Below are 25526 nucleotides of genomic sequence, written 5' to 3'. Positions count from 1 at the left end.
CCCAGCCCAGAGCTATCTGCCCCCAACACCTGGTCACCCTTCATCACCCCGTCGATCACTTGCCCAAGGGTGGGGGGAGTTAGAGCAGACCCTTCTGCACTAGTCTAACCAGGGAACTCACACACCCCAGGTATACCTCCTTCCCTCCACCCCACCCTTCTTCCCGAAACTCCCTCCGCTCAGAATGCCCCTGGCCGTCCTCTCCCGCCAAGGAAATTCTTTCCATTCTCCAAAGGCCACCTCTAGGTTGAATTCCCGTTCTGCCTGCGAAGCATGCTACATCTCCTCCAGCCCGTGCAGCGCGCTCCCCCAGCTGAACGTCTGACCGCTTCATCTGTGCCCTAGGTTTGGCAATTACCCGAGTTTGTGTCATTCTTTGGGTTTTATCAACATTTAACTCTTACGGTTGACCATCAGATTCTCCTGAGGCCTATTTCCGGCTTATATATGCATCTCCATATCTTCAGGAATGAGGTCTGACGTCAGGGGGGTGTTCCTTCCCGCAGGGACCTGCATTTTCTGTGTCTTTGTTCCCTCAGTGCACTGTGAGCCAAAGAGGCTCTTTCCCTGTCCCAAGTGTAATTAGTTTTCACCCTCTAGATCTTTGCTCAGGCCATTGCCCCTGACTGAATACTGTCCCTTTCTTTGTTTCTACCCTGGAGTATAATAATGTCTCCTTCAATGACCTGGGGACTGGATGAGGGAAAGATCCTAGTCAATGTCATCTTTCTATCCTCACAGCACCTAGCACAGAGCCTGACACATAGGAGACGTTCACTCAATGTTGAATTGACTTCTGCTCAGATTTGTGATTGGAGCTTCACGTATTAACAGGACCTAGAGGAAAACTTTTCTTTGGATTGGATCTCCCAAAGAGGTAGTATTTTACAGTCAAGATGGTATCATACTTTTCAAAGCTATGACTATCAGTCTCTCTCATATATTTTAAATAACACTTTAATTTTGGCTCTTGACCGTAGGCAGTGTTACAAAGCCTAACTTTTTTACAGTCTGTAACACTGAGAAATTAAACCCAGGGTGTGCACATGTGTGGTAACACCCCCACCCCCAACACACACACCCGAAAAGGCTCAGACAAGGCTCGAGAAGTGGGGGTGCAGGATGGGGGGGTAATAAAATCCATAGACACCTCCAAGACCGTGTTGCATTTAACAACTTTGACCTTTTCTGACCAGATGTTAGTAACAAGGAAATATGAGACACTGAAATTTGGCTCACTCTCCCTGCCTTAACACCAGCAGCCAATAGCAGAAAGTCGAGAATATACTCAAAAGGCACAGAAAGATTGAACAGAGCTCTCACCCACCTACTTTCCTCCCCTGCCAGCTTTGAGTTATAACAATAATAGGAAATGAGGGGCACCCAGATGGCTCAGTTGGTTGGGCGCCCGACTTCAGCTCAGGTCATGATCTCACGGTTTGTGGGTTCGAGCCCCACATTGGGCTCTGTGCTGACAGCTCAGAGCCTGAAGCCTGCTTCAGATTCTGTGTCTCCTTCTCCCTCTGCTCCTCCCCCACTTGTGCTCTGTCTCTCTCTCTCTCTCAAAAATAAGTAAATGTAAAAAACATTTAAAAAATAATAGGAAATGACTCTATGTTTTAAGAAATCCTCCTGGAGAGACAGTATTGCCTAATGGTTGAAACCATGGGCACTGGGGGCAAAAAGACCTAAGGTCAAGTGCGAAGTCTACTACTTTCAACAGAGGGTTATCTATTTCCTTCTGCCACAAGGGTAGAGCCCTCGTGAATGGCTTAGTGCTCATAAAGAGATCTCTCATAATTCTCCATGACTTAGGGCCAGCTCTTCGCTTGGATGCCACAGTCTGAATCTTTGTGTCCCCCAGAATTCAAATGTTGAAATAGTAACCCCCAAAAGGAATGGTTTTAGTAAGTGGGACCTTTGGGAAAGGATTCGGTCGTGAAGGTGGAGGCTTTGTGAAGGCGGGATTGGCACCCTCATAAAGGAGATCCCACGTCTCTCTGTCCCTAGCCCGTTCTGTCATATGAGGATATGGTGAGAGGTCTGCAACCAGAAGAGGGCCCTCATCCAACCAAGCAGGCATCCTGATCTTGGACTTCCAGCCTTCAGATCTGTGAGCAATGAATTTCAACTGTTTATGAGCTTCCTGGCCTATGGAATTTTTTTTTTTAACAGCAGGGCAAAGGACTAAGGTGAGCTTTGAGCACATTTCTGAGCCTCTCAAAGCTCTGATTTCCTCATCTATGAAAACCTACCTCACCAGCATTTGGTCTAAAGTTATAAATGGAAAGATGTTCTATGAACAGGAGCTCATAGGATCTGCACACGCTCTGGCCGTTTCTCTACTGGAATCTCATTTTGCAAACAAGGTGGGTAGAGAGCCACTTTCTCTACTGTCTCCTGCCACACTCAGAAAAATAACACAGAGAGCTGGTCCCTATAAATGAGGCTCCTTCTCTTTCTTCCTCCGGGGGTTCACTGCCTGCCACACTGCACATACCCCTGGTGGCTCTCTCTGTCCTTACTCAAGGCACTGCAGAGGAGTGGGTTAGCATGTGGGCTTCAGAGACAGATTGTAAAGGTTTGAATTCTGGCTCCATCTGGGCTCTCCAACCTTTTCTGTTTGCCCTAAACTGTCCCAGTTTTAGCACTGAAAGTCCCATATCCCAGGAAACCTCTCAGTCCCAGGCAAAGCAGGACATTTGATCATCCATACTCCACTACTTAGTAGGCTGTGGTCCTAGCTAACATTCTCTCTCCGTACTTTGGGGATTTGAACAATTGTACACTCATCCTTGGCGTTGGAAGGAAAGGAGCGAGTGTCCCACAGACTCACTCAATGTTCACGGTCTAACCCCCTAAGTCCACCAAAGGGCCCACCCCCCAGGAGGCCTAGGCCCCATCTCTGGCAGAGATGCCCTCAAGAAGCTTTGAAGTGCCTGATCTCAAGTTCATCTCTCCCCTTCTGGTGGGAGGGAGCTTTAACTGTGCTGACACCCCCACCTGTGTGTCTGAATCCACCTTTAAATCTATACTCTCCCCAAGTGAGAATGAACCCAGGGACAGGGGAGACCATCGGGGTTGAAGGAAATGAGAAGAAGTCTTTCTGGGATATCGGGTGGAGGCTGGAGGTGAGGGGAAGGTGAACAGAAATGGGCCGGCTGCTTCTCTTTAATGAGAGCAGAGAGGTTGTCTTCCTCCGGGGTGCATCAACACACTAACGAACGTGGAAATCAATCCTTGTTGCTGTGCAGGGGGTTGGACCAGGTCAGCCAGCAGCCCAGGCTTTACGACTCAACACCCCACAGGGAAGCTTCCGGTCCCCCTTCCAGGTTGACATTAAAATAAGAGGAGTGGCCACCACATGGCTGGCTGTGCCAAGTTACGTCTCCCAGGGTGGCCTTCTGCTTTTATGGCTCAGCACTTTACATTTTGCTGGGCGTTTAGAATTTTGCAACAACTCTTCAAGGTAGGCAGTATCAATATCCCCGTTTTCCAGATGAAAAAAAAATCTAGGCCTAGAAAATCAAAGGGATTTCTACAGTGTCTCGTAACTACCATACAAGCAGGGATTAAGAGCAGTGGTCTTCAAACGTTTCTATCTCAGAGCCCTATCAGGAAAATATTCTGAGCAATAGCTCCAGGACACATGCATAAAATTCATTTATAAAATACAGTCGTGACTGTTGTATTAATATATTAAATATACAGTAAAACATGAAAATAAACATTAAGAGCACACGGGATCAGGGGGCGCCTGGGTGGCTCAGTCGGTTGAGCATTCAGTTCTTGGTTTCAGCCCAGGTCATGATTCCAGGTCATGGGATCAAGCCCTGTGTCAGGCTCTGCGTTAAGCATGGAATCTGCTTAAGATTCTCTTTCTCTCTGTCGATCTCTCTCTCTTTCTCTCTCTCCCCCGCTACTCCTCACCCCTGCTCTCACTCTCTCTCTCTCTCTCTCTCTCTCAAAATAAAAATTAAAAAATTAAAATAAATAAACTTGAAAAATAGAAAACTTTAAATATAAACTTTAAAAAAAAAAGCATGAATGAGATCAGACACATTAACAGAAGGTCAAATGTTTGCTTCTGTCACCCCAGTAGATCATCTTGTATCAGTGATGTGGGCACAGCCCAAACACCTACTGCAGCCAAGCTGGCAATGTAAATAAATGGAGTGGCCTGGGTGTAAGAGAACCTATGGGAAAGCAGATGAGGAATGGCAGCGGATTTGCAGCCTCAGTGTTGGACAGTAGGGAGTGGTGAGGACTAGGGCAAAATGAGAGCAGATCTCCCATTTAAAGGAGGTAGCTGTCACTCAGTGTTAGTCGATTGTTGCCGTATGAGAATATGGGCCCAGGGTTTCCAATCTTCCCATTTTTCGATAGAAGTTGGAAATTCGGGTTTTTATGTGAAATGGCACACAATTTTAAGCTGTTGGCCACTGATTTCATTTTTTTTTTTTTTTTACAAAATTTTGGGGTCCAAATGGGTCAAAATCAGCTTGCAGTCCTCTGAAGGGCAACCATGAGAGTAAAAGTAGGATCTTGGCCTTTGTATCCAGTCTTGATTTTGAATCCTAGCTCTACCTTGCACAAGTAATTTAACCTCTCCATGCTTCTGTTTTGGAGCCAGGCAAATGGAAATAATAATACCTTCCTTTGAGGGTTATGATGTGTGTGAAGCATTTAGGACAGTGCCTGGCACATAACAGAGGCTCAATAAATAATACGCGTTGTCAGTGGGGGCCCACCTAGTACTCAGCCCTGCTGACTGCAGACATAATTTTCTTTCCACTCTTAAAAAGGCTTAAACAGAACACCCCCAGCCAATTTCCAATCTACGTTTTGCAGAATTCATTCTCCTGCCCAGAAAGGCAGTGCTTTCCACCCAGGTCTCCTCACTCCCGAGAAGAATCCAGAAGCAAAAGGAATGAGCAGGCTGTCTCTCAAGTAGGCTGCAGTAGGAGGTGGCGAGGAGCTGGGAACGAGCACTGGAATGGGAGTCAGGTGGTCTGAGCACTAGTCCTGGCTTGGCCGTTCCCAAGCCATGTGAACTTGGACAAAGGACTGAACTACTCCAGGCCTCTGTTCTACTATGCAGAAGTGGACGCTAATGTCCACCTGCCCCCAACGCAACCCTCCCCCAACCCTTCCCCTCCCTGCTTTGTGCCCCCCTGGGGTTTGACCGCAGTAGGCTCCCCCCTCCTCTGGTTCCCAGGAGGGTTTGGCAGATGAAATGCACCAGCAGGTGAGCAGTGGCGCGGGGGGGGGGGGGGGGGGGGGGAAGCAGAGGCAGAGTGCTCATTCTCTCTGTGCACAGTGGCCGGGGGGCGGGGCTCCCCTGTGTGAGGCCACGGCGCCTGCCAGGACATCTGCTGCAGCTCCAGCTCCTGCTCTGGCTCTCATCTTGTGGGGGATCCACTCCCTCCCCTTCCCCTGTGCCCCCAGGGACGGCAGGGCTCCCCAGCACTGCTGGCCCAAGGGGGACTCCGGCACCCTTTGTTGGTTTCCCTTAAGCCTGTCACGCCTGTGTGAGTGGAGCCTCCTCAAGCCCCACCCTCACCCTGACGGCGCCGTCTTTCTTGCTGAGACCCCGACCATTACACATACACAGCACGTGTGTTTTTACCTTGGAGCTATGGATGCGGAAGGCACTCAGTGTCGCTGGAATTAATTTGAAATCATAAGCTTTTCTGCTTCAGCCTCAGGCTGCCAGAAAATCCAATTATCCAGATCCCTCATGCCCCAAGTGCCCCGTCCATTGAAATCTATACACACTGATGAGCGATTTGTTCATTCACAAATGCTTGCCATGCAACTCTGATGGGCCAGGCCCTGGACCAGGTTCTGAAGATCCGGGTGAGAACGAGCAAGCAGTGTCCTTGTCTTTTTTAGAATTTATATTGGGGCGCCTGGGTGGCTCAGTTGGTTAAGCGTCCGACTTCAGCTCAGGTCACGATCTCGCGGTCCGTGAGTTCGAGCCCCACGTCGGGCTCTGGGCTGACGGCTCAGAGCCTGGAGCCTGCTTCTGATCCTGTCTTCCTCTCTCTCTGCCCCTCCCCCGTTCATGCTCTGTCTCTCTCTGTCTCAAAAATAAATAAATGTTAAAAAAAAAATTAAAAAAAAAGAATTTATAGTCCCATGAAATCATATGGGAAATGTTACCAGAGGGACAACTCTGACTGGCCAGAGTTCCCTGTGGGTCTGAGGACCCAAGGGTGCTCCCATGGGACTCTATGAATGTGTAGTTAGTGTTTGCAGCCAGCAGCATGATTTACTGACCCAACTCCTGTTCAGAACTTGTAGCTACCTTCTACTTGGGCAGCTATGGAGAACAGCTCTGGTTAAAAAGACAAGCATAGGGTGGCACAGTTGGTTAAGTTTGATTCTTTTTTTTTTAATGGTTATTTATTTTTGAGAGATACAGACAGAGCATGAGTGGGGGAGGGACAGAGAGAGAGAGGGAGACACAGAATCTGAAACAGGCTCCAGGCTCTGAGCTGTCAGCACAGAGCCTGATGCGGGGCTTGAACTTGGGAACAGCGAGATCGTGACCTGGGCCAGATTCGGACGCTTAACCGACTGAGCCACCCAGCTGCCCCATGCAGCCGACTCTTGATCTCAGCTCAGGTCATGAGCTCACAGTTTGTGAGTTCGAGCTCTGCATCAGGCTCTGTGTTAATGGTACAGGGCCTGCTTGGGATGCTGTCTCTGCTTCTCTCTGCCCTTCCCCTGCTTGTGCACTTGCTCTCTCTCTCTCTCAAAATAATAAATTAATTTAAAAAATTTTAATAAATAAAAAATAAAAAGACAAGCATAAATCATCAGGATGGGGCTCACAGGGAAGTCTTTGATTTTCTTACAAATAGAAACAGACTCTGTGGGTATGAACCTTTACTCTCTTTCTGTCCCTTCCCTTTTACCTACCTAGAACAAAGGTACGATATTTGGAGGCACAGTGACTGCCTTGGGACTGAGATGACAAGCCAGCCCTCTAAGGGTGTCAGAGCAGGGAGACAGCAGGTATCACTGAGTCCTGGACTGCTTAGCTCCACGTTTGCATAATACCACTCCCATTTGTTCAAGCCACAGGTAGGCAGGTAGTATTACATCCATTCAAGGGAATCCCTATCTGGAGGAAATTCTCAAGATTGTCTGATCCAACTCCTTCCCTTATATATGGAAACTGAGGCACAGTGAGGGAAGGATCTTGCCCCAAATCCCACAACTGGACCAGAACTCGTGTCTCCCAGCCAGTCCCAGTGCATCCTTACAAGCTCCTACAACCTGTGCGAAGATTTGTGAGCTTTATGTGTGTGTTTCCACTGTTTGCCTAGTTCACAGGTCCTTTGGAAACAGATCTTATGTCCTTGGTCCTTCTTGGTCCTCTTAAAAAAATAACTGACATGCATATTCGTGAGCAATAATACATGCTTCTTGTATAAGCCACTGAGTTGATGGGGGGGTGGTTGTTACACAGCAAGAGCTAACCAATACATACCATTTACTATAGGACAAATCTATGCTGAGAGCTTTACATAAATACACCAATTCATACAACAGGCCCACGAGGTGGATATTGTCGTCTTCATTGCATGGATGAAGAAACTGACATTTAGAATGTTTCAATAACTTGCCCTTAGTCACACAGTAAGAAGTGGATCCAGGATTTAAATCCAAGCATTCTGACCCTAGAACTATCCTAGGATCTCCTTTCCTTCAGTAGCCTCTGCCTTTTGTTCCTTGTAAGATCAGTTTGGCTGTAAAATCTTAGGACTTTTTTTTTTTTTAAGATCTTGTCGCAGTACCCAGAACCTCTTGGGGGGACAAGGGATTGGATGCTTTTGGCCAGTGCCTGAGTGGACATCCTGAACAAGCCTGACTTGGCCAGCATGTCCATTTCCTCTTTCCCACAAATCCCGTTAGCTCTTCCTGCAAGGTTTGTCTGGATTCGGGACTTCTCATCACCTCTTTTCCTACTGGTACAGTCCAGCCCACAGCCCCATTTTACCTGGGTCACTGCAGCAGCCTCTTAGCTGGCCTCCTTGCCTCCACTCTTCCCCACCATGGCCCTTTTTTCACAGCAGCTGGAGTGATCGTTTGAAAATTAAAGCCAGATTATGGCAGTCTGTGCTTTGATACCCTTTGTGTTTGTTTTAAGAGCTGCCATAACGGAATACCACAGACTGCCTGGCACACACAATAGATTTCTTTCCTCACAGTCGTGGAGGCTGGAAGTCCACGATTGGGGTGTTGGCAGTTTGGGTTTCTTCTTAAGCCTCTCTCCTCGACTTGTGGTCTTCACATGGTCTTTTCTCTATCCCCATGTGTCTCTGGTATCTCTCTCTGTGTCCAAATTTCCTCTTCGTATAAGGACATCAGTCATCCTAGATTAGGGCTCACGGTAATGGCCTCATTGCAGTTTCATCGTCTTCAAAATCCGTCTCCAGATACAGTCATATTATGAGGTATGGGCAGTTAGGGCTTCAAGGTACTAATTGGAGGGGGGAGGATATAAGTCATCCCGCTTATAACACCTTTTAACAATTTCCCAAACTTGGCATAGAATCCCAGGTCGATACTACATCCTCTAAAGGTCCGTGCAATCTGGGCCACGTCTCCAACTTTACGTCCCTCTGCTCTCCCCTGTGCTCAGCGCACTCCGGTCACACTGGCCTCCTAGCTCCTCATCGCCACAACACATGCCCCTGACTTCAGGCCTTTGCACTTTCTACTTCTTTGCCTGGAACATTCCTTCACCCCCAGATATCTACAAAGGCTTACTCTGCCTTTGTACTCGGTTACTTTGCCCAGATATTGCCTCCATGACAGTCTAGCTTCTTACTTTGCTTTTTTTTTTTTCCTTTGGAACATTTATTACTGCCTGCCATTATCTTATGTTTATTGTTCAACTGTCTGTCTCCCCCAGCAGAATCTCAACTCCAAGAGGCAAAGGCTTCATTTGTTTTGTTCCCAGAAAAATCCCCAGGGCCTAGCTACAGCAATGCTACTCACAATATTGCACCAATAAATGTTTGAAGGAAAATGAAATGAAAGAAATGAATAAATGAAAGAAATGAAATAGCATGAAATTAATTGAATAAAAAGAAATTAAAAATGAAAGCCCTATGCAAGTAAGAAAGAAAATCCTTTTTCAGGTCACCATGACCTTTGTTCTTAATTCCAATATTTGACCTAAGAGTTAACCGCTTATCTTCCAGAAGCTCAATAAGCATCTTAGAACATTTAGCAGAAAGTCTCTCCCAGGCTGTCAGCAACTGATCCCAAATGCAGGAACCTAGAAACTTGCAAAGATTTTCTCCCTACTCTCTTCTTTATCACCTGCAACCAATCAGCCTACAACTTTGACAGTAAAGTGCAGATGGCCCCTGGCTGACCATGATTCAACACAATATTTTTTTCTTTTTCTTTTTAATATAACTTATTGTCAAATTGGCTTACATACAATACCCAGTGCTCATCCCAACAAGTGCCCTCCTCCATGCCCATCACCCATTTTCCCTCTCTCCAGCCCCACCCCCCAACCACTCTCAGTTTGTTCTCTGTATTTAATAGTCTCTTGTGGTTTGCCTCCCTCCCTCTCTGTTTGTAACTATTTTTTTTCCCCTTCCCTTCCCTCATGGTCTGTTAAGTTTCTCAAGATCCACATATGAGTGAAAACATATGATATCTGTCCTTCTCGGACTGACTTATTTCACTCAGCATAATACTTCCAGCTCCATCCACATTGCTGCAAATGGCCAGATTTCATTCTTTCTCATTGCCAAGTAGTATTCCATTGTGTATACAAACCACATCTTCTTTATCCATTCATCAGTTGATGGACATTTAGGCTCTTTCCATAATTTGGCTATTGTTGAAAGTGCTGCTATAAACATTGGGGAACAAGTGCCCCTATGCATCAGCACTCCTGTATCCCAACACAAGATTTTTCAAACTGATGATGGTGTGAAAGTGATATGCATTTGGTAGAAACTGTACTTTGAATTCCGATCTTTTCCCTGGCTAGTAGTAAGTGTATGGTCCTCTCTGGGGCCGATGGGCAGGGCAGCCACCACTCCCAGTCAGCCCCGCGATCGCGAGGGTCAGCAATGATATGCTGACAACCAACTGTGGGCTAATGTAAGTGTTCTGAGCACATCTAAGGTGGGCTGGGCTAAGCTAGGATGTTTGGTAGGTAAGGTGAATTATGTGCATTGTTGACTTATGATATTTTCAACTCACAATGGGTGTATTGGGACTAACCCCATTGTTAAGTCAAGCAAGATCTGTAATTGAGAAGCTGATATGCAAATGGATCCTTTTCAAAAAAAAATATTTTTAATGTTTATTTATTTTTGAGAGAGAGAGAGCAGGGAGGGGCAGAGAGAGAGAGGGAGACAGAGAATCCTAAGCAGGCTCCAGGCTCTGGGCTGTCAGCACAGAACCTGACACGGGGCTCAAACTCACAAACTTCAAGATCATGACCTGAGCCGAAGTTGGATGCTTAACCGAGCCACCCAGGCGCCCCTGCAAATGGATCCTTTTATTGTGGGTAAAGACATTCAGATCATTTGAAGACAGAAAAATGGGGGAGATAATGTACAGAAAAGCCCTGTACTCTTTAAAAGGAGGGCCCAGTGTAGTTCACTGCAATTCTGACTTGACCCATTTCTCTAGCTCTGGTGGCAGCTTCTGGAATTGCAGGCAAGGATGAGGAACTGGGAAGTAAAGAGAACCAACTGTTGTTTGTTTTTTTATGCTTTTAATTTTCATTTCAGTGCAGTTAACCTACAGTGTTATACCAATTTCAGGTGTCCAATATAATGATTCAACAAGTCTATATATTGCACAGTGTTCATCATGATAAGTGCATTCTTAATTCCCTTCACCTATTTCACCCATTCCCCCCCTCCCCCCCCCACCTTCCCTCTGGTATAAAGAAATAAAACAAAGGAACAAAGGAAAAAGGAGAAAGAGAGAGAGAGAGAGATGAACCAACTTTTTTTTTTATTCAATGACTATTTTAGTGGATGCAAGATATAGCTGCCTCCCCTTTGGGAAATCAAACCCTCATCTCCAGCAGAACAATATCTAGAGGCACCTTCTTTCTTCTGGCCCTGGAGATGCATTTGATGGAGAGCATCTCTTTGAAACCTCACAACAAACATCCAGGAAAGATGTCTCTTCTCTTGTTGACCAGGACACTAAGGTCCACAGATATGAAGTATTCACCGAAGTAAAAGGGGGCAGGATTTGAACCTAGGTCAGGTTGATTCTAAACCTTGCGGTCTTCCCAATAGGGACCAAAGAGGATAAACCTTGCACGTTCAACCCATTTCACCCCACATTGAATTTCCCAAGTCTCTGGACTTTGAACTTCCCTGCCAGTTAGAGTCTCATTAATCCAACCGTCTTTATTGATTGTCTCCTAGGTGCCAGGAGCTGTGCTTTGCCCAGTGGCTTCCAGCGAATGATGAGTGAACAATGATCATGATATAATTTAAGTGGAGAGAAAGCAACTCCTACGGGGTGTCAGAGCTCTTTCTCAAATTGAGTTACTTTTTCGCTATTGAATATATTGTAATTTGAAAAGCTGGTAAAGTGCCTTCTTTTGGTGAGCCAAGCCAATCAATATGTGCCATTTAAAATTCTCCTTTCTGTGTCTCTCCTTTTCAGACGGACTGGAGAAAATGGAAGCATTTGAGACCTGAGATGACTGGGCTGAATTTCTTAATGGCGTGATTTTTTTCTTTTCTTTTTTTTTTTTGGAAGTGATTTGTGTCTGAAGAATAGGCTGTCCAGGGCAAGCTAAGTGGATGGCTTTCCTGGAGAGAGGGGGAGACAGGACTTGCTCGTGCCTGACCGCTGCTTATGGGGGGGAGGGGGCACAGCCCTTGCAAGAATCTGCTTGGAGACCCATCCCATACAGCCATCATAGGTATTGATCAACCACAAAAGCAGATTTCTAGAATAGTAGGTACATATATAGGACATACATATCCACATGCAAAACTTGGACTCTCTCTCTGGCTCCAAAATCTTAAAGGGTGTTATTTCTAACCTGGTGGGAATATGAGTGACTTTTTTTCCCCTTCCTGCTCCTCTGGAATGCCACATTTTCCCTCGGTAGACTTGTGTCACTTACAGTCAGTAGGTGTCATTCACTCTGTCTCCACATTCCCTCCACCTTCTCTGTCCCCTGTCGTTCCCTTCTCAAGGTGACAACGTAAAATAAAAACAAAAATAAAAAAGTCTCTCTCTCGCATCTCCTTTCCCCCTAACAGGGGTGAGAAAGCCTCTCTCTGTGGCCTATCCCCTTCCTTCCCGCACTTCGGCCCCCTTCACAGCCTTCCTAAGAATGCTGGGGGGGTCCGGAGCATGAAAGGAATGTCCCCTATCTTCACCCTGTGCCTGCCAATCAGATTCCCCTAAGATGTTTCCCTTGGGAAGGAACTGCCCGCGGGCCCAAGGAGGACACAATGGCAGGAACCCGATGGCACCTGATAGCAAGGCCCAAATTCCTGTTCCTGAACTCCAGAGGAACAGGGGGCCTGAGTCAGGCAGCCAGGACCAGGGACCCAGAGGCTGACCTTTGAAGCACAGAGATTCAGGGACTCGCCAGTTTCTTCATTTGTCAAATGGAGAGAATCATGCCTTCCTTCTTCCCCACAGGTGCGTCATGAGGCTCATGTGACATAAGGGCCGCGGAGGTGTTCCAAAAGGTTGCAAGTGCTACAGGGTGATTCACAGTCCCCATTTCTCTCCGGTCTGTCTTCCCCCGCGCCTGCCCTAACCTGGGCCTTCACCGTCCGGCCCTGTGACTGCGCTCTGGTCTCCAGTCTGCACGCCGTCCACGCCTCAGTCCCAGCTGTGCCCTGACATCCTTCCAAAACCCACCCCAGCTAAGTGCATCCCGCTACGACACCTCCCGCCAGGGAAGCCAGTCAGGAGGATGGGCTGCCTTCCCGAAATCACAAAACAGCAAAAGGGAGATTATGCAGCTGGGCCTCATTTAGACGCGCGCCTTGGGGCAGAGCGTTTTCTCCAGCCGCTGGCAGAAGAGAAGGAGGCCACAGGCAGAGAGGAGGCAGAACCTCGGCCCACAGCCACAGGAACCGCATGCAGCCAGCAACCTGACGGAGCTTGGACGCTGATTTGTCCCCAGAGCCTCCGGAGGAGATCCCTGCCTGGCCCAAACCGTGAGTTGGGCCTTGCAAGACCCTGAACAGAAACCCCAGTTGACCCTACTTGAATCCCCGACCCACGGCGCTGTATAAATGGGTATCATTTCAATCTGCTAAATGTTTAGTAATTCGGTATGCAAGGTCTTGGGTGAGGCTGCTTTAACAAAATACCACAGCATGGGTGGCTTAAACAACAGGAATTTATTTCCCATGGTTTTGGAAGGTGGGGAGTCCAAGATCAGGGTGCCAGCATGGTCACGTCCTGGTGATGACCCCCCCTCCTGGTTTGCAGATGGCCACCTTCTTGCTGTGACCTCACGTGGTGGAGAGAGAGATCGTCTCTCTGGCATCTCTTTTTATGGGGCGCTGGTCCCATTCGTGAGGGCTCCCAAAGGCCTCATCACCAAATGCCATCACACGCGGGACTGGGTTTCAACCTATGAGCTGTGGATACACAGATACAAACATTCAGTCTGTTACGTGCAGCAATAGAAAATTAATACATTTGCTCTGTCAAGGCCTTAAGGGTTCTTCTCCAATCTCCATGTCACACATGAGCTCTGAGTGATTGTGGGGTTTGAATCTGGACCCAATCAACTTGCTGCCGAGTTACGTGGCATTCAGTTCCTCCTCCATTTCCTCGTCTGTGTACTTAGGATAATTACAGAACTTCCTCATGAGGTTTTTGGGAAGATTAAGTGAGTTAACCCAGCAGAGTACTTATTACAATATCCAACAAAAAGGAAATGCTGCATACGTTATTTTTTTCCTTTGTACTGTGATTACATTCTTTGCAGACATTCCCTTTAAGTCAAATGGGTTTATTTATTAACCTGGGGAAAATACACTTTTCTTGGCTTTCACCATATCTCCTTCTCTTACTCTACCCCTCAATACCCATCCTTCCAGGTCTTTCTCTGATTCCTCCCTCCTCCATGAAGCCTACCCTGACCGTTCCAGCTCATGGTAGTCCGTCCTCTATACTAACTTCTAGAGTACCAGAGGCTAGTGCAAATCCTTAGACTGTCTCTTACCTAATCACTTTAAATGATTTTTTTTTACTATAATAGAAAAATGTCTGTCTGTTGGAGATAAGAGGGGAAATCTACAAAAGTTCAAGGCAAGAAGTAAGTCACCTGCTGCCATGGTTAATAATATTTCCTTCCCGTCTTCCTGTTTTTGTTGATTGTGTATATTTAAACACATATGTATACAGTTACCTTTGTGAGAATAAATCTCCGCCCCAGCCCACCCAGGGCATCCATCTGCCGGGGGAGAGATTAGGATTTGTTCACAGAAGGAATTCAGAGAGGAAAAATACAATATGGCATTCAACTTTAATCATGCAAAATAGGATCATGCTGGAAACCAGGGCATTTAAGAGCTGTTTTAGCCAAGGTTCCTGCATTAGTCTCATATGGCTGATATAACAAATTACCACACATTTAGTGGCTTAAAACAACACAGATTTATTCTCCGACAGTTCCAGATGTCAGAAGTGTGAAATGAGTCTTATGGGGCACAAAGTGTTGTTAGGGTCCCTTCTGGAGACTCCAGGGGAGGCCGATCCTTTCCTCTACTAGCTTCTAGACTAGCCCGCGTTCCTTGGCTCATGGCTACATCTCTCTAATCTCTGCTTCCAACCTGACATCACCTTCTCCTGACTTTGACCCTCCTGCCTCCCTCTCTTAGGGATCCCTGTGATCACATTGGGCTCACCTGGATAATCCAGGATAATGTCCCCATCTTAACACATTTAACTTAAGCGTATTTGCAAACCCATTTTACTATGAAAGGTAACACAGTCATAGGTTCCGGGGATTAGAACATAGACCTCTTTTGGGGCCACTATTCTGTTTACCACTTTACCCTAGAGAATGGAGCCTGCAGCAGGGATTAGGTGCTGCCAGTCTTATTGTGCTGTATAAACCTAGGGCAGTAAGAGTGAGGAAAAAGGGGAGGAAAGGAGCAGATTGCAAAGCAATGCAAGGCGGTGATTACTGAGCCGACCGTGTCTCAGGATGAGCTGAGAAAAGCAGGTTGTCAACAAGAGAATTGTTCAGCCATGTGGAAGTCTCCAGGCACGTTATATGGAGAAACTGTCTCTGGGAGCATTCCGTTCAGAAGAGGGATGAGGCAGAATGTATCTGCCAGTTTCCTTCCCTTCTCTTATTTCCCATCGATCAAAGTCTGCCCCATGTGGCGTTAATCTCAGCACATTTCTGAGTGGCATCATTTGGGTCCCTTTGAGAATTATTTGGAAAGCCAGATCCTATACCCTTTGCTGTGATGCTGTATCTGAGTCTGGAAGTGATGGGAGGAACCAGAGACACTGGTTATGCGTTTTATCACTCTCAGGAGGAACTTACAGAGAGGCATGATGACCAAGAGAGAGCAATCAGCTTGGGGCCCAAGTTGCAGGTGAAGCCAGCAGAATCTGATAAAGCAGGTGAAGTCAGGAGGGTCTGAGGAAGTACCGAAGGCGTATCCAGCACATTCCAGCCCTGAAATCCCCTCAGGTCCGTCATCCATTCCCGTTACATACTCTTCCATAATATATGAGGCGTGGAGTTGTTTTCTGAGAACCAGATGCCCTCATTCCTCCCTGAGAGGGCAGGTAAAAATGTAGCCACAGAATGCCTTCATGGTCAAGCCTAAATTTCCAGTAAAACCAGAAAGCGAGATTAAGAGAACAAGTGACATTCTCCACTGTGCTTGTCCCAAGGCCATAGTGACACCCCTCACCTCCGCCCGCGCCTCTCCTCGCCTACACTTCTGGAGCTTGGTATGCCACATCTGGTTAAATGGGAGAAGATGATTGGAGATCAGAATTTATGATCTTCTCTCCAGGGAGCCTTCCCTGGTGTGGCAGCTCCAATCTGGAAATTGGCTCTGTGATGTGTCAGAAAATAAGTTAGGACATCCCTTGTGTGTCACTGTGTAGGGTGAGGCGGCAAGAGGTACGGGGCCTTCGCATCAGGTGCTACCTTTTCAGTTCAATTGTTAACAGTTTCAATCATGCTTCCCTGTTGCTTAACGGTACAGGACCCAAACAGCTCTGCAACCACGAATTATCAGCGGGTACGCAGGGGCCTCCGTGAGGAGCCATGGGTGTTTCGGGGGGAGCCTAAGGCTGGGCAGCTGAGAGGGGAGCAGTTATTAAAATAAAATTAATTTAGCCATTGGTACCATTTACTGAGCACCTGTGTGCCAGGAGCCATACGAGGCCTTCCTCCCAAATAATTGATAGGAAAAACCGCATCGAAGTAACCACAGGATCTAAGAGAAAAATTGCCTGCACTCCAGTCACCTAATTAAATCAATATTTTTATTTTTGCCCCCCCCCACATATATAGTGCTTCTTATTCATTACCACGTCATAGACACCACTTAGGATATTAATTTCCACAATTTCGCTTTAATTTTGATCATAAATAATATTTCTACTTTGTGAAAATCACGGTTTGTCTCTTTCTCCTGACTTTCTCCCCCCCGCCCCTGACATTGTAACCAGGATTAACGGCCTGAAAATATCTCCTACGTCTTTCTCCGTGTTCTTTTAGAATAGCCATAGTGAGGGGCGCCTGGGTGGCTCAGTCGGTTAAGTGTCCGACTTTGGCTCAGGCCATGATCTCGCAGTTCGTGAGTTCGAGCTCCACGTTGGGCTCTGTGCTGACAGCTCAGAACCTGCTTCCGATTCTGTGTCTCCCTCTTCTCTCTGCCCCTCTCCCCAGCTCAAACATAAATAAACATTAAAAAAATAGTAAAGTGAAATAGCCACAGTGATAATAACAGCAAAGATCCACCGAATGCTTATTACCAGGGAGGTACTGTTTTTACCGCGTTTTGCTGTGCACCTGCTGCAGCTCCTATGACCCTCCCTGTCGCTGTATGACGGAAGCCCCAGTGTCCTCCTCCGTTAACACATGAAGAAACCGAGGCCCAACATATGCAAAATATTCAAAACTATGAACACACACATAGACATAAACCAAGGAAGTCTTCTTGCTTATTGAAAGAAGATCCAGAGAAAAAGTGGAGCATACGGTGTCTCATTGCAGTGGCTTATCAAAGACCGTATATCACTGTCGCCTCTCCAGGTCAATAGATCCAGCTCTAACTCATTTTTTAGGAGCAACACAATGCCACATTGTATGAATGTACCATCATTTATTGGCCCTATTGATAGGCACTTATGTCGTTTCCTTTTTTTTTTTTTTTTTTTTTGGCCACTACAAACAGTGTAGCCATAAATAACCCAGAATATAAATCCTTATGGACTAGTGTTTTTATTTCTCTAGGATAGAGTCTATGGACATTAGTGCCAAATCTGGACTCCTCCATATGAAATGACAGGCACAGCCATGAGCTGACCCAAAGCATCAGACTCTCAAAATAGCGTGATCTCCACCGAGGTCAGGGAGAGCAGATATACCATTTATGTGGCCAAAGGGATAATAGCCAAAGAAGACACACAGCCCAGGAGGCCCTGAGCTGGCCCAAGAAGGGGCCAGTCAGGGCCCAGGCTCCCCATGTGCCCCAGGCAAGTCACAACTTCCTGAGCATGCGCACAGAGGTCGAGCAGTCATCCTGTCCTGAGTACCAGGCCTCCACCGGCTAGTCACAGCGGGCTCATTCCAAAGAAAGAAAGGAGAAAAAAACAGCGAAACCATTCCTCTCTCCCTTCTGCTTCCCTGGGAGCCCTGGTTGTGTGCGGGGCGGGGGGGGGGGGGGGGGGGCCGGTTACTACTTACTGACTTACAGTTGTGTCACTGGGTGGGGGTAACATCGTGGTGGGGGAAAAATGGAATAAAAGATAAGAGACAAATGATAGGTGACAAATAGTGATTGGAGTGAGAGAATAGATGCTCTTGACCTGCCTAGGGGCAGGGAAGAACATTTAAATACAATTTACAAGAGTCTGATATTTAGAAAAACAGATGTTTATATTCAAGTCAGAAAGCATCAAGTAACAATAAAATTTTAGAAACTGAGTACAGTCACTTAAAGGATTCTTTTTCTTACATGACAAAAAGCCCAGAGGTAGGCAGCTGCTGGGTCAACAGCTTGACACATCAAGTCCATTGTCATAGTGCGGTTTCTGGGTCAAAGGGAAGACGCATTAGTAATTTTGCTAAATGTTCCCAGATTCTCCTATATAGGGATCCTACCATTTAAAATAGAAACTATATCATAGATGAAAGATAAATATTCCTAACAGATAAAGAGCTTCTAAACATTGAGAACAAAAGCACCAGAACCCTGCAGAAAATGGGCAGAGTATATTAATGGTTTGTGGGGGGAAGGGATGTGCATGACCCCTAAATATATGGGAAGAGGCTCAACTTGCTCAGAATATGAAAAATGCAAGTTAAAACTATACGAGATATCATTTCCTTCCTATCAGATTGGCAAAAACCCAAGGCCTGACACTATGTTCCATTAATAAAACTCCCAGAAACAGGTTCTCGTACGTTGCTGAAATACAAAAGGATACAACCCCTTGGAGGAGAATTTGGACCATCTAGAGAAATTATACATTCGCCTACCTTTTAACATAGCAATTCCACTTTTGGGATCTAGCTCAAAAAATACACTGGTAAAAATATAAAATGAGATAGCACAAGGATATCCACTGCCAATAATTGTGATAGTATAAGAATGGAAACAACCCAGATGTCCATGAATACCTATGGTGCATTCATACAACTGAATAGTGTAAAACTGTAAAAATAAATAAGAAGGATCTCTATATACTTCTGTGAAATCGTTTCCAGGATAAATTGTTAAGAAAGGCAAGTTATAGAACGGTATTTATGATATGCTATCTTTCGTGTAGAAAAAGGGGTATATGCATATAGAAACATATTTGCTTATCTTATCCATAGGTAATAATGGAAGGATAAACCAAAAACCAGTAAGAATGGGGACCTATAAGGAGAGAGAAGGAACCGGATAGGAGGGCAGGGATGGCACCTAGACTTAACTGCACAGAATTTGTTGTGTAATTTTGACTTTGGAGCTGTGTAAACGTTTTAATTTGAAAGTAAAATTAAGTAGGAGCGCCTGGGTGCCTCAGTCGGTTAAGTGTCTGACTCCTGATCTCAGCTCAGGCCATGATCTTACAGTTGGTAACATGGAGCCCCATGTTGGGCTCTGCTTGGGATTCTCTCTCTCCCTCTCTCTCTCTCGAAAGAAATAACTACTGTTTTAGAAATGTTTTAATGTTTATTTTTATGTTTGAGAGTGCTCGAGTGTGGGAGGGGCAGAGAGAGGGGGACAGAGGATCTGAAGCAGGCTCCGTGCTGACAGCAGCGAGCCCGATGTGGGCTGGAACCCACAAACCACGAGATCATGACCTGAGCCGAAGTCGGATGCTTAACCGACCGAGCCACCCAGGCGCCCCCTAGATTAGATTATTTCTATGGTGATAAACAACCCCTAGTCTTGGTGGCTTTTCAATCATAAAAGTTTCTTTTCCCCTCACACTACATGTTTATCGTATGTTAGCTATAGCTCCGATCTGTGTCCTCTTTCCTCCGTGACCCAAGTCGGGTGGTAGCATCTGTGGAATATTTGCCACTCATTGAGGCGGAAGGAAAAGATACTCGGGCTCTTCAAACCTCCTCCTGGAAGTGACCATCACTCTTCTTTCATCTGGTTTTATTGGCCAAAGAAAATCACATACTCTGAGTTCAAAAAATCAGGGATGTGTATTCCTCTGTCAGCAAGAAGCACTGAAGAGATTGGGACTGAAGTGAAGATTAATATGGTCTGACACGGGGAGCGGGGTGATTAGTATTTTTATTTTGAAACTACCACATTCACCCTGTAGCTTCAGCAAATAAGCATGTTCCTTAATGTCACTACAAACCAAGATTTTCAGCACAACAGACTCAGGTATAAACCCAAGTAAGACCTGTAATCTTCCATTTTAATTAGAAATACCAATATGAACTCCTAATTTACTTCTAAAAGAGAGAGAAATATCCTCGCTGCCCAAAGAAAAGTTTTTGAGGCAATGACAACGTTGGACCAATGAATACATCTAATGCTTCAATTGTGCTCTAAGTACCCATTTCCTTTTGAAAGAAACCAGGGTATGCCTGACCTAGTCTATGTGCACCCCAGACCTGCTGCATCCAGCTTACCCCCGTCGCTCCAGGCCTCCGTCATTCGCCTTGCTTCCTGACCAGAGCTCGCCTGTGTCTCCTCCTGCTGCTTCTGTGATTGCAAAGACATGGTCACTGGCTTTGCTACCGTGGCCACCAGAGTGAGGAGAACCCTTTGCAGCCCTGGCTGGGACAGGGACAATGATGCATGTACACATTGCCTGAGTTGGACCCGTAGAAGTTACGGCTTCCCTGTCAGCTGTTTGGAGGGGCCAGTTAGCACCACCCTGACGTCTCAGGGTATAGCAACACTTTGCACAAATACCAAGCGAAAATATGCGGTAAGAAGGAAACACTAGATACGTTGTTTGCCCTTCTTTTTCCTGGTGGGTTGATCAGAATCACAGCAGTTTCTTGTGCTATCCGGTGACACCAAGTGGTTTTGGCTTTTGCAAGGCTCAGGCCGGCTTGGTAATTACCCTCCGTGATTACTCTCCCTCCTTGCCTGCTGCTTTCCCATTTTTCTCCCTCTCTTGCTTTCCTGGGACTGCGCACCCCAATGAATTGTTAGAGCGTGAGTGTTTGTACCACATTCTATTTTCTAGCAAAATTAGGCTAAGGCAGTTGTTACCAGAAGCGACCCTTAAGAAGCAGACTCTCAGGAGGGGATTTTGTGCTGGCGTGTCCCCCCAACTGGATGTAATAAGTCACCCATTGCTATTGGTTAGTGAAGCCCTGATGAGTGATATTGCAATTACTAAAGCTGTCACCTGAGGTTAATTGTGATCAGGTGAGGTTTTCAATTATCAGGTGGCTGCTGAACTTAATTAATAAGGGGTGATAATAATTATAAAGGCTGGCACGAGAAACTGCTTTTGAGGGCATCGGAAACTTTAAAAAAGAAACGAAAAATTCTGGATGGTTCACCGCCACCTTATGGTGCACTGAAGAAGCCAGAGGGCCTATATGGCAACCTTAAAGTTTTCATCTTCTACCGCCCAAGGGCAGACTATGCATAAACGTCAGATCCAGGGTCTGATTATAAAGGCTCAGAATTGTACAGGCCGCACAAAGTATGCTAAGTGTGCAGCCATGATAAATTTCCTGTGTTAAAGCCAGAGCCAGATAGAAAAAGAATGGGGTTCAGGACCAGACACCAGGGGCTCGGGGAGGGGAACCCTGGTTGGATGAGCTTGAGAGTCTTCAGTCTCAACATTGCTCAGAATTACCCTGGCTGGAAAAAGTAGCCCCATCCCCTTTATCAGAGGAGAACAGTCTCCCCTTTTCTGTATACCGGAATAACCCACGACCTTACCTGCAGCAAGTGCCTCACAGAATGAAGCTCGGTCTTCTTAAGATCCTCTTCTACTCAACTTGTTGTTCATAGGCTGATAACCAGGGTCAGATCTCCACACAGCCTGAATGAGGAAGTATAATCCCCACCCCAGGAGAAAATTACCTACACCCAGAATCAATTCCACGAACGGGCTGAGTTGTACCAGCAGGGATCAGGAAACATATGTGCAGGTGGATCTTTGGGATATTAGATATGCAGAAGAGGCAGAATACAGGACTAACGATATGAAGTCACACACCTATCACTCGGGACCCAAAGTTTTGACAAGGGTATTTGGAGCCAGTCTAGTTACCTAGAAACTTGCTCCTTGATACTTGGACATGGGAATGACCTACAGTAAATGAGGTAATGATGTCGGAACTGCTTTGGCAGAATATTAAAGGAGACAAAAGATTCAGGAAAATACTGATGGTAGAATGGACTTACCACGTAAGACTTGAAAACCTATCACCTGACTCTGTACTTCTGGAGGACACAGACAATGGTTCGCTCAGTAGAGCAATAGAGATCTCCCTTGCGAGAGGTCCACCGACATCTTTGAAGGCCAGTTGACAATGGAAGATATTACCGTGGAACTAGGCTTTCTAATTCCAGTAGGAACAGGGGGATTCTGGAATGGCAAAAGCCACGTGGCAGCACTTAACATCAGAGGCAAGAGGCATTATTACTATAATTGACAGGAAGGCCAGAGTGGCATTCAGCGTGCCTTGACCTACAGGGCATTGGCTAACAGATCATGGTGTTCCTAGCGGTGAGGCAGATGAACCAGAGTGTTTCTCAAGCTTTTATAATGAGAAAGTACGGAGCACTGGAAAGCAGAAGGCTAATTTCAGCAGCCACAATGGAAAATACCTGTCCCTGACTCAGTCCCCACCAGTCACGTCCACAAACCCTTAAGCCATAGGAGGGGGGATTGGATCCCCCTGAAGACGGATCCTGTGATGCCGTTTCAAGTATACATAGTAGATCGTTCTCCAGTCTTTCCCCCAAAGAGACCTGTTGTAACTGTGCACTGGGAGGAAAGTCTAAGGACCCAACCCCTTGTTTATTTCTCTGGTTCCCAATGAAAACGGACCACAATGCATACATGAAATGCACATCCTTAGCAGATTCTTTGTATTGGTTCCCTGGATGATAGGGTAAAAGTCCTTTTGATGGGAAGGGCCATGTGGAAACTATCCTTTATCCTGGCCAACATAGTAAATCCGAAGCAATACAGCATTTTGAGAGGGATTACAGATCAGTGTTACCCTTGAAGAAAGAAAGGATACAGGGATAGCGGTTGCCATCACATCTCTGTCCAATGAACATTTCCAGCCTTTGCAAAAGCCAGACGCGTCTTGGAGAAGGGGGGGGGGTGGGTTCCTGTAAATGGAATCACGTGGTAGCCCCAACTGCCACACAGCTGCTCTGTCACTTGTGGTATCTCCGACACTCGATATGGGGCTGCTGCTATGGCAAATTCTTTCTTTCTTTATCCCTAACAATACAGAGGTCCAAAACAGTTCTTTACACGGGAAGGAAAGCCACAGACCTTCTTTATCGTTGCTCTGTTGAGAGACGTGTTGGTATAAAAGTAGTAGGTGCCGTGGGAGTCCGGGCCACCTGTTCATGTCGTGTCCTTGTGTCGTCTGGGTTTGGTTGGGCCAAATCGTGAATGTATCCTTTTTATTGTACAGTGGATGACTGCTGGCTGTACCCACCCGGCCTATGACTCCTTGGACCTGATGAAACTCAGATCATAATGCAAATCTGGGGTCATACCGTCAATTCTGTGTCCCATGGTCAGGCACTTCATCTCTGGGAGAGCCCAGAATCAACGCTAGGCCTTCTGCAGAACTCCAGGGGTCTTGGCTGCCATCTCTCTTCCGGAAGCGTGTTAGAAACCTCACAGCGTCAGTATTGGCCACAGATACCTCTAGTACTCTAGGGTCTGCTCTGTCACGCAGCCTAAGGGGCGGAGAAGCTTGCCTGCCCCTGTTGGGAGCCCTCTTTTGCCCCGAGCACCACTTGAAACTGGCATCCCTTCGAGTTACTCAATAGGATGTGGACCTGGCTCTTGCAGCATTAATACAGTGTTGACTCTAGCCGCGAATGGACTGCTCGCATGTTACAGCCCCGCTTCGAGATGGTCCCCGGAAATAGTGGTAGAGGAGATTCTCCCAGCACGCAGAAGCTACCAGCAGTATTTTGGCTTACTGTGTGGAAGTATTGACTCCTTGTCAGTAACAAATGTCTCAGCTCGTCATTCTGAGGCCTGGAAGGAAAAAGACTCCAGTCCATATACCACCTCCAGTGTCCCAACCCTGAAAAGTGTCCCTGAGCCAGCCTGTTAGCTGACATTTCACGAGGACCTTCCCCCATTTTTTTTTTTACCAGGTTGATTGTCTCTTGGTGTTGAGGTACATGGAAAACCAATCTATCTTTGGTTTGAGCCCCATGTGTTCATACATGCTTGATAGTAAAATGTACTCTTTGGTTCTGTGGTCATGCAGTGTCGTGTTCCCTGATGATAGATCAGGCATTTTGTCAGCCCTTAGATGGTGGGGGATGGTGGTGGAGACACTGAATAAGATCAGGAACAAGGAAATCTGGGGAAGAGGTGCGTGAATGGACTTACGAGAGTGGGCACAAAATATCTACTTGGCGTCCACAGCCTCCCTGCTTGGCCTCTGCGGGGTTGACAGAATGGGCCATGAACTAGGTAGCCATGGCTGCAGGGGTGGAGAGGAGACTAGGCATGGGCCCCCAAACACGGAGTCCTTCCTTGTCATTGTATCTGCTCTCATTTTGAATGTCTAACATGCCAGCAGCCAGGACTGATTCTGAGCCCTCAATATGGTCCCATTCGTGGGGGAAACTAGCCAACCTCCTCATGGCAAGTAGCTGATATCAGACTTCTCCTTTGGAATGAGAAAGTCATTCTTGCTCACCAGAATCGCCACCTACTCTTCCCACAGTGCCTCCACCGGCACCACCATCTGAGAGATGACGAGATGCTCAATTTATTGACATGATATCGTACGTTACATTGTCACAGACCAGGGAGCACACTTAACTACAACGCAGATATGACACAGTGGGCTCAAAATCACAAGATACGCTAGTTTTCCACGTACTTCATCACCCAGAGAAAACCAGCCCCATAAGGAATGATGGTAAGACCTGGAGAAGCCACAGATAAAGGGCCAGCTCACTGACGCCTTGTGGGATGGCAACATTGGACACAGTGCTTAGTCTGAACCAGAGCCAATATCTAGTGCTAAAAGACATGGGTCCAGAAGCCAAGTGGTGAACGTAGCCTTGACCTTCTCACCTTCACTCCCAGTAGACATGCAGAATTCTAGCTTCAGAGGCACCTGTGTGACTCAGTCGGTTATGCATCTGTTTTGATTTCAGCTCAGGTCATGATCTCATAGTTCGTGAGATCAAGCCCCCGTGTCGGGCTCTGTGCTGACAGCGTGGAGCCTGCTTGGGATTCTCCCTACCCCTCCTCTGCCCTCAAAATAAATAAATATTTCAAAATATTTTAGCTTCAGCAGAGGTCTGGGAACCTAGACAGGGATGCTTTCACCAGGAATATAATAAGGAACTGGGCTGGAAGTGAAAGAACGAAACTAGGGGGTAGAGGAATGACGTGGTGAGATATATTTTGGCCATCACACTAGCTGTGGGTGGGGGTTGGGAACCGTGTCTTGCTTTGCTAAGCCTCTTCAGGTCTTCTTAGGAGATGGCAACTGAAAATTGCCTTCAAACATTGGACTTGTACTTCCCCTCTCAGGACAGGAGCGAGGGCAATTCATTCCTCACGAGATCGGAACATTGCCACAAGGTGTAAGCCTATTTGAGAGGCAGGAGGGGTGGACGTAA

The 25526-nt window shown here is 46.6% G+C and overlaps 2 long non-coding RNA genes across 3 annotated transcripts; one reads left to right on the top strand and one right to left on the bottom strand.

Annotated features, from left to right (window-relative positions):
• The first annotated feature begins 1630 nt into the window (after positions 1 to 1630).
• Positions 1631 to 15924, top strand: LOC128311792 (uncharacterized). Its single transcript, XR_008290388.1, has 3 exons — positions 1631 to 2369; positions 11680 to 11941; positions 12676 to 15924. It is a non-coding gene; the product is annotated as an uncharacterized LOC128311792 (long non-coding RNA).
• LOC113603400 (uncharacterized) lies at positions 13370 to 22449 on the bottom strand. Of its 2 annotated transcripts, none has more exons than XR_003424976.2 (5): positions 22083 to 22449; positions 21615 to 21717; positions 20339 to 20411; positions 15557 to 15841; positions 13370 to 13631 (listed from the first exon to the last, which is right to left on the bottom strand). It is a non-coding gene; the product is annotated as an uncharacterized LOC113603400 (long non-coding RNA). The 2 variants fall into 2 exon arrangements; XR_003424977.2 differs by having other exon boundaries at positions 15557 to 15792; positions 22083 to 22441.
• Between the last annotated feature and the right edge of the window lie 3077 nt (positions 22450 to 25526).

Source organism: Acinonyx jubatus, chromosome D1 (assembly GCF_027475565.1).
Source record: "Acinonyx jubatus isolate Ajub_Pintada_27869175 chromosome D1, VMU_Ajub_asm_v1.0, whole genome shotgun sequence".
NCBI lineage: Eukaryota > Metazoa > Chordata > Mammalia > Carnivora > Felidae > Acinonyx > Acinonyx jubatus.
Note: the sequence above shows the minus strand (reverse complement) of the source record. Positions and strands in the feature narration are given on the sequence as shown.